Source organism: Rutidosis leptorrhynchoides, chromosome 6 (assembly GCF_046630445.1).
Source record: "Rutidosis leptorrhynchoides isolate AG116_Rl617_1_P2 chromosome 6, CSIRO_AGI_Rlap_v1, whole genome shotgun sequence".
Classification (NCBI taxonomy): Eukaryota; Viridiplantae; Streptophyta; class Magnoliopsida; order Asterales; family Asteraceae; genus Rutidosis; species Rutidosis leptorrhynchoides.
This window is the reverse complement of record NC_092338.1, coordinates 351,867,709-351,876,494: the sequence shown is the minus strand read 5'-3', so window position 1 is coordinate 351,876,494 and position 8,786 is coordinate 351,867,709.

Sequence of the window (8,786 nt, the reverse complement as noted above, 5' to 3'; positions counted from 1 at the left end):
AAGCAATGGTTTTTGAAATCAGACCCGGTCAAAGTCCAGACTTACTAATGTATCCTAACGACTTATCAGTTAGACACACTAATGCAAACCTGGTTCGCTAAGACCACCGCTCTGATACCACATGTCATAACCCGTCCTTAACCATAAGAACGTGTTAGATAACGTATGATTTCATTGCGAGGTATTGACCTCTATATGAGACATTTTTGAAAGAAAACTGCATATATTATACATTGCAAACCATAACCATTATTTTTGTTACAAGCTTAAGACAATAAAAAGAAGATTAACGTTTAGCGATAATCTTCGACTTACAAACTTTACAAATGATGACAACAACACGGTTTCTAGCATATTTTACAATACAACATCTCGGATATGCAGTTTTATTTTTGACACAAACATGCGTACGCAAGATCCTGGTTAGATCCAACATGATGCAGCGGAAGCTTTAGAAATCACCTGAGAATAGACATGTTTTAAAAGGTCAACATAAAGTTGGTGAGATATAGGTTTAATGCCGGCATCAATATATATATAGACCACATGATTTCGTATATAAACAGTTTAATAAAAGTATTCTAAGTGGTTGAGCACTTGGTAACCATACTTAACATTTTTACGTCACATATTCCCTTTAATATGAAATCTTACTACACCGTACCAAGTGTAGTCACAAAACGAAGTACTGTGCAACCGTTGAATACTGGTCGTCCAGTCCGGTTGGGGTTGTCAGGCCCGATAGATCTATCAACAGGATTCGCGTTTACAATACCGCTGTAAATATTAGTTACCAAGCTACAGGGAAGTATGCCAGTGGTACAACTCAACGTAGAACATATTTTTCAGTTACTTGTGTCCATATCGTAAAACATAAAATACATGTATTCTCATCCCGAAATATTTAGAGTTTAAAAGTGGGACTATATACTCACTCTTGTCTTGATGATATATATATTTTGACTCGGTCTTCCGGTTGATATCACGAACCTATCCATATATAATATATCAATATGTTTTCATTTTAAAACAAACGTTATATATATATATACTTGTTATACTTTTAATACTTAGAATAATTCCTTAGTCCGTAGTTAGCAGTTCGTTGTTAGTAATTCAATTTTAATGGTTCATTTTTAGATGTTTAATATACCCGCAATGAAATAAATAAAACCCCCAACGAAATAAACAAAACCCCATCGTATATGTATTGGTCGAGATTAATCTTGACCCATGGTACCGGTGTTGTCAAATGACGTGTTGCGTACATAAAGTACCGGTGTTGTCAAATGACGTGTTGCGTACAATCATGGGATCTTATGATTAATCTTCTCGTGTTGTTTACGGGTGATCCTGAACCATATAAAATTGAATTATAAGTACATATATATAAAATATCATGTTATCTTATAAAGATGTGATTTTATGTAAATTTTTCCAATGAATCCCGAAGTCAATTAAGTCTTGGATAACCAATTTTGTTTCGGTCATAGTTTCTTCGTTACAACTCCGTTTTCGTTGATTCAACTTGCCATCTCCTTGGATCGAGTTCTTCTTTAAGACTATGAACTGTAAACACCTTGGTTTGTATTCAAAATCATACGGCATAGGTGAAAGTTTAGTGAAACATATGAAGTTAAACATTTTTGTTACAACAAAATCATTTAATGACCATTTTTCCAAAAATACTTATACTTTGAAAAACCAAGTTTTACCTTGTTAAATTAACATATAAATAAGTTATGTTACATGTCTTGAAGTATTTTAAAAGTTAAGTTAGAAGGATCTAATTTAGTTTGCAAACAAGTTTGAAAACATTCAAACTATGTTCTTGTTGTTAAACTTGTATACCACAAAATATGATAGCTATATATATATGAATCGAATAAGGTTATGAACATAGATTCTACCTCAAGTTCCTTGGATAAAGTTGCTGTAAAAGAGAAGTAAGAAGCTAGAATCAAAAGGGTGATGGAAGTGGATGAAAGATTGGAAGTAAGTTGGTGTTCTTGGAGGGTTTTCTTGAAGTGTTTTTGTATGGTTTTCTTATGGTGTTTTAGTATGGTTTTTGAAGCTAGATCTTCTTGGAAACTTTGCTGAATTGATTAAGGGTTTTAAGGCTTCAAAGTATGTGTGTGTTTTGCTAGAGAATTTGAGATAAAATGAATCAAAATGATGGAGTACTCATACTCCTTAAAAACGTGGGAATGGGGGGACAAGGACAAAAATTTCAAGTTATGATTTCATGTATCTAGCCTTATTTGTGTCCAAGTTCAATTACCTAGCTCTAAGGGCAGTAACAAGAGTAGGTTTGGTGGTGATTTGATGTGTATTTACTATTAGTAAATACGTATAGAATCTAGGTATGATACAAGTATAAATACTCTAGATATACGTATAGAAATTTTGTGAAAAATGGAATGAGGATTCAAATACAGCTATCTTTTGTGAATACACTTATATGGTTTTATGTATTTAAGTCTTTAAAAGTGATTAAATACATTACTTATACAATATATGTATAAACATTATATGTCTTAAGTATTTATGTCAAATAACGTTACGTATAGTTATCGTTTTGAAAACTTAAGTTAGTAGTTTCAAAATATACTTGTAACTTATTGTTATTAATATAAAATGAGGTATTAAAAACATTCATTAATCATGTTAAATATGTATATATACATATATATACACAAACGTATAATTATCATATATTGTATAGTTCGTGATATCATCGGTCAAACTAGACAGTCAAACGTTGTGTAAAACTCTTTTCGGAAATATAAGTCTCGACAATTTGGATTGCTTATCATGTTGGCAAGGTTTAATTTATGTAAATATTAATCTTATAAGTATAGAATGATCGAAAAAGTGCGGGTCGTTACAGTTTAACCTCTAAAAATATCAAGAAAATATTTTCTTGATGATTCAGTCTTTTTCGAATACTCCGGTAATTTGACAAATCAAGATTTTGCCATTACAATTTCTTTCTTAGAACATTAATTTTGTTCATTCTGAAATTCATACCTACGAATTCTGGACCATTATTTGCTTGATTTAAAGTCGGGAAGTGAAAACAAAAGAGTGAATCTCCAAGATAGAAATGGGGGTATAAATCGCATCAAATAGGAGAGAACATTAACTGTGGATGACAATGATTATAAAAGACAGAAGCAGGGACTTTGAAATATAAGGGAAGATATAAAGCCCAACAACAATTCGGAAATTACAAACCGTGTATATCAATGCATATAGCAATATAAAGACACGGGAGGACTAAAAACAATATAAAAGCAAGAGTATAGTAGAAGTAAATAGATTCTTCCGACGGCAGATGAAAAAGAAGAATGGCAGATATGAAGGTTAGGAGTATGTCAAGAATCAGCACTAGATGGAGCATATTGACAAATACTTTAAAGTATGAGATGAGAGAGAAAGAATAGAAGGTGTGAGTTGTAAGGAAACGAAGGGGGTGGATTTATAGTAAAATATCCGACAGAACAATCAAAATAGATGATCGCATTTAAAGCGGATCCTAATTCCCTTGATTACCGAAGAATCAAATCTTATTACGAAGATTTTCTCCAAATCTCTTGAACTTGGAAATCAATCCTATCTACGTCAAGAGATATGACGAATCCACACCTACTCATTTCACTCTTTTGTGGTAGCTTCACTCGTACTCTTCACATAAACACATTGTCTTATCCATATTACTTAATGATAATAAAACTCTAATTTCCAACTCATAAGAGTCCTGAAAACATACTTATTGTCAGCCATGACCATCCCAATCAAATTTCGAGACGAAATTTCTTTAACGGGTAGGTACTGTGACAACCCGGAAATTTCAGACCAAATTTAAACTTGATATTTATATGTTTCCGACATGATAAGCAAATTCTGTAATGTTGAAATCTCAAAAACTTTGAATTGTGTTCATGTATTCATTTACCCATCGACTGCTCTTGACGATTCACGAACAATTATGTGTAAAACGACCCTGATTTTTCAGTTAGTATATATGAGATTAATATTTACACAATTAAATGTTTCCAACATGTTAAGCAATCAAACTTGTTAAGACTTGATTAATTGAAACGGAATTTATGTAAACGTTTGACCACCCAGTTTGACCGATGTTTCACGAACGTCATAACTTGTATTAATTATATATATGTGTATGTGTATATATATATATATACATATATATATATATATATATATATATATATATATATATATATATATATATATATATATATATATATATATATATATATAGATTTAACTTGAAAAAATGATAATTAAATAACTCATTAAGTATATTAACAAAGTATTATATATATGTTTTCATACTACTAATTTAAAGAGTTTTTGAACAATATATATGTTACTATTTAAACGACGTAATTAACTTATGTTAAAATGTTTTTACATATAATGTATTACGAGTGTAAATACATCCTTACAAATATTGAATACACTTTATAACATACCAATACATATAAAGGATAGCTATACTCGTATTTTTGTTCAATTTCCTCAAGAATTCTACTCGCATTCATACGGTATTTTTTTACCCGTATTATACACAGCTTCTAGAAGTATTTACTATTGGTATATACCAATAGAAATCTGCAATTATTTGTGTAATATGTCATCCATGACCTAATCAATTTAATATGTCATCCATGACTTAATACATTTTAACTTATACTAGATATTTTCACTAAAAAACAAATTTTCAAACCTATAAATAAGCACCATTTCTAACTCATTTTTACACATTCATTTTCCAAATTTTACTTCTAATTTTCACACACACTTGCAAGAACTCTCTCAAGTTTTGTTCTACTACTTCTCTCCATCAACTTTACATTCTAAACTTGAGGTAAAAACTCTACTTCAACTCTTGTTCAATTCATATGTTTATAGCTATCTATATAAGAGTTTATAAACTAGAACATAGTTTAGTTGATTCTAAACTTGTTTGAAGAACTAATCTAATCTTTCTAACTCAACTCCAATAACACTTATTTATATGTATTATGATGTTATATTAAGTTAATATAAGAACTTATAACTTGTACATATGAAGAACATCTTGAAACTTAACATATATCGTTTAATCTTCATTCGGTAAAAAGCGGACTGTTTTGGGTTGGGAATTAAAAACCTATCTTAGACTTTGAGTTCGAGGCTAAGACTTTGAAAATATGTTAATATACGTAAATAAGACTTCCAATATTTTTTTCATGATTTTAGACAAAGTGGAAGTATTTTATCAAAAATCATATATTGGGTGGGTGCCGGGATTCTTCCAAATCTGTCCACCGGCACAAAAAGAGGGTAAAACTCTGAATATTAATACATGTGCTGAACTTTTCGAATTGTTTTTGAAAAATTAACTTTTTAAGGAATCCATAGCAATTTGATTCACTTTAAATGGATTTGTAATGAATATTTGGCGAGCAAAACAAAATCTGCTAAAATTAACGTTGTATGGACGAAATTTATATTGTAAAAACTATATTAACCATATTCTTGCTAACTATTCCTATATCCTATATATATTTGGATATGTTATCATTAGTATAACAAAATATTATAATCTTAGTTAATTCCAAGATTGTATATATATATATATATATATATATATATATATATATATATATATATATATATATATATATATATATATATATATATATATATATATATATATATATATATAGTAATCCTGGTACATTCCATGACCATAAGTATACAATACGTTTTAACAAATTCTAAGACAATACATATACAATACGTCTCTGGGTTGATGCAAAGACAATACGTATACAATACGTCGTGGGGTAATTCTAAGATTATATATATACCGATTATTGGACTGTTGGACATTTCGAACTATTTTAGACTACTAACAAAGGACTACTAACATAAAAATGTTAAAAATTAATTCTATGAACTTGTTTTATTTTATTCACATGTCGTATTATTATCTGAATCATTATTATTGTTATAGGTTCGTGAATCCAAGGACGACGGCCATATTTTTAATAAGCTGAAAACTTATTATTAATATACTTTTACTACCATGAGTATATAGTCCCATTTTTAAACTATAAAAATATTTTGGGATGAGAATACATGCATTTTATGCTCTATGTCATGGACACAAGTACTTAAAATATATTCTACGTTGAATTATACCACCTTGCATATCTTCCCTAATAGCTTGGTAACTAATATTTACATGTTATAAGAACATGTAAGCGCGAATCCTATTGATAGATCTATCGGGTTTGACAACCCCAACCGGGCTAGTCGCTCTAGTATCGTAAACGGTTGCATAGTACTTCATTTTTACTACACTTGGTACAGTGTAGGGAGATTTCATAATAAAGGGAATATGCTACATTAATGGTTAAGTATGGTTACCGAAGCGCTCAACAACTTATAGAATTCTTTTATACACTTGCGAGTGTACATATATTTATAATTATGAAATCTTGTGGTCTATATTTATATCGATGTTAAACCTATATATCTCACCAACCTTTGTGTTGACTGTTTAAGCATGTTTATTCTCAGGTTCTTAAGAAAGTCTTCCGCTGTTGCATAATCTGAGCAAGCTGTGCATGGAGTCTCATGCTTTTAATTAAATAAAGTGTTGCATTCAATAAAACCTTTGTCATGTATTATATTTGACTGTTATGCCAAGTGTGTAGTATTTGAAAACTGATGTATTATGGGGATTATTCCTTAAATAATCACCCAATTGTTTAAAACATGCATTATGTATAATAATGGTGTGCTTTTTATGAAACGAATGCAATATTTTCTAAAACGTATCATATAGAGGTCAAATACCTCGCTATAGGACCAATGAATAACGTATTGCGTTTATAGTAATATAGACGGGTCGTTTCACATGCATATCATAAACCTTTTATCAGTAATATATGTATTTAATTCGTGATTCATCATAAACTGTTTAATGACGAAATTTAGCATACAAGCATGCATAAACATATATACTCGAGCACTAGCCATGGATACACTATTAATATATAAAAGATAAGATATGAATGCTCACGTATCAATATTTTTGATTCAATATTGCAGGAAAGTACGTAGACGCAACAGAGATTATAAACACTAGGTTTGACTTGCAAATAATACCCGCGAACATTACCCATAACCTCCATAATTATAATCCATAGTTTCCTTAGCTCTATCCCGATGAAAACCCACTTTTGAAAGTGACACGCTCATGACTTCGTCGTAGTATTTTATGTATAATACTAATAATATTAATACCAATGCTACTAATAATATTAGGATTAATAAAAATGATAATAATAATAATAATAATAATAATAATAATAATAATAATAATAATAATAATAATAATAATAATAATAATAATAATAATAATAATATAATAATAATAATAATAATAATAATAATAATAATAATAATAATAATAATAATAATAATATAAATATATTAAAGAGACAGAGAGATTGAGAGATAGATTGCTGAGTGAATTCGTCCGAAAAACTGATCGAGCTTTATAGAAGTTTTGTGACGCTGACTGCCATGCGATCGCATGGCTTTGTAGGGTGCTTCCATGCGATCGCATGGGCTAGCTGTCCTGCACTCATCATTTTAACTTCTAGTTTGTCAACATGTTTTTATAATATAAATATAATATATTTAATTTATATAATTAATTATATATTATATTAAATTCACGTGCATAGCTTATTTGTAATTTTTGGTCCGTTGACTCGTACGTTCTCACTCGACTTATGTCTCGGTATCGGTTTCTCGAATGCATTTTCGTACGCTTAGAAAACTAGTACTTTTCGTTACGCGAAGTGTACCTTTATCAAAAATTAAACTTAATCATTGATAAACTATGTCACTCGAAGTGTAGCTTTAATCAATTTAGTGTTTTGGTTATTTGCTTCTATAAATCATCGTCTCGTAGTATATACATATACATATATACATTTTCATTTTGAAATAGTTTTTACTGTAGCAAAGTCACTGTAGCAAGGTTTTTACTGTAGCAAATAGTGATTTTCAAAAACACTGTAGCTTTTCGGGTACTGTAGCAATTCGAAAATACTGTAGCAAATTAGTGTTTTACTGGTTCATCTTAAACGTTTTAGTTAACTTATCTAAATATCAATCGAATCAATAATCGAATGTTACTATCGTTTACTAAATAACTTGAAATCATATATATATATATATATATATATATATATATATATATATATATATATATATATATATATATATATATATATATGCACATTAAGTTATATATATATTGTTCGTGAATCTTTGAGAACAGTCAAAGAATAATTGATTACATGAATATAGTTCCAAAACTTTGAGACTCAACATTACAGACTTTGCTTATCATGTCGAAAACATTAAATCATTTAAAGATAAAGTTTAAATTTGGTCAGAAATTTCTGGGTCGTCACATAAGGTAATTGATCTCAAGTGGGTTTGGAAGTGCAAGTTTGACGAAGATGGCAATGTTATCCATAACAAAGCAAGATTAGTTGCTAAAGGTTATCAGCAAGATTCTGAATTTGATTATGATGAAGTTTTTACTCCTGTTGCCAGATTGGAAGCAAATCACATTTTCCTAACTTTTGCTTCATTTATGAAGTTCAAAGTATTTCAAATGGATGTTAAGAGTGCATTTCTTTATGGCAAGCTAAATGAACTAGTATATGTCAGTCAACCTCCGG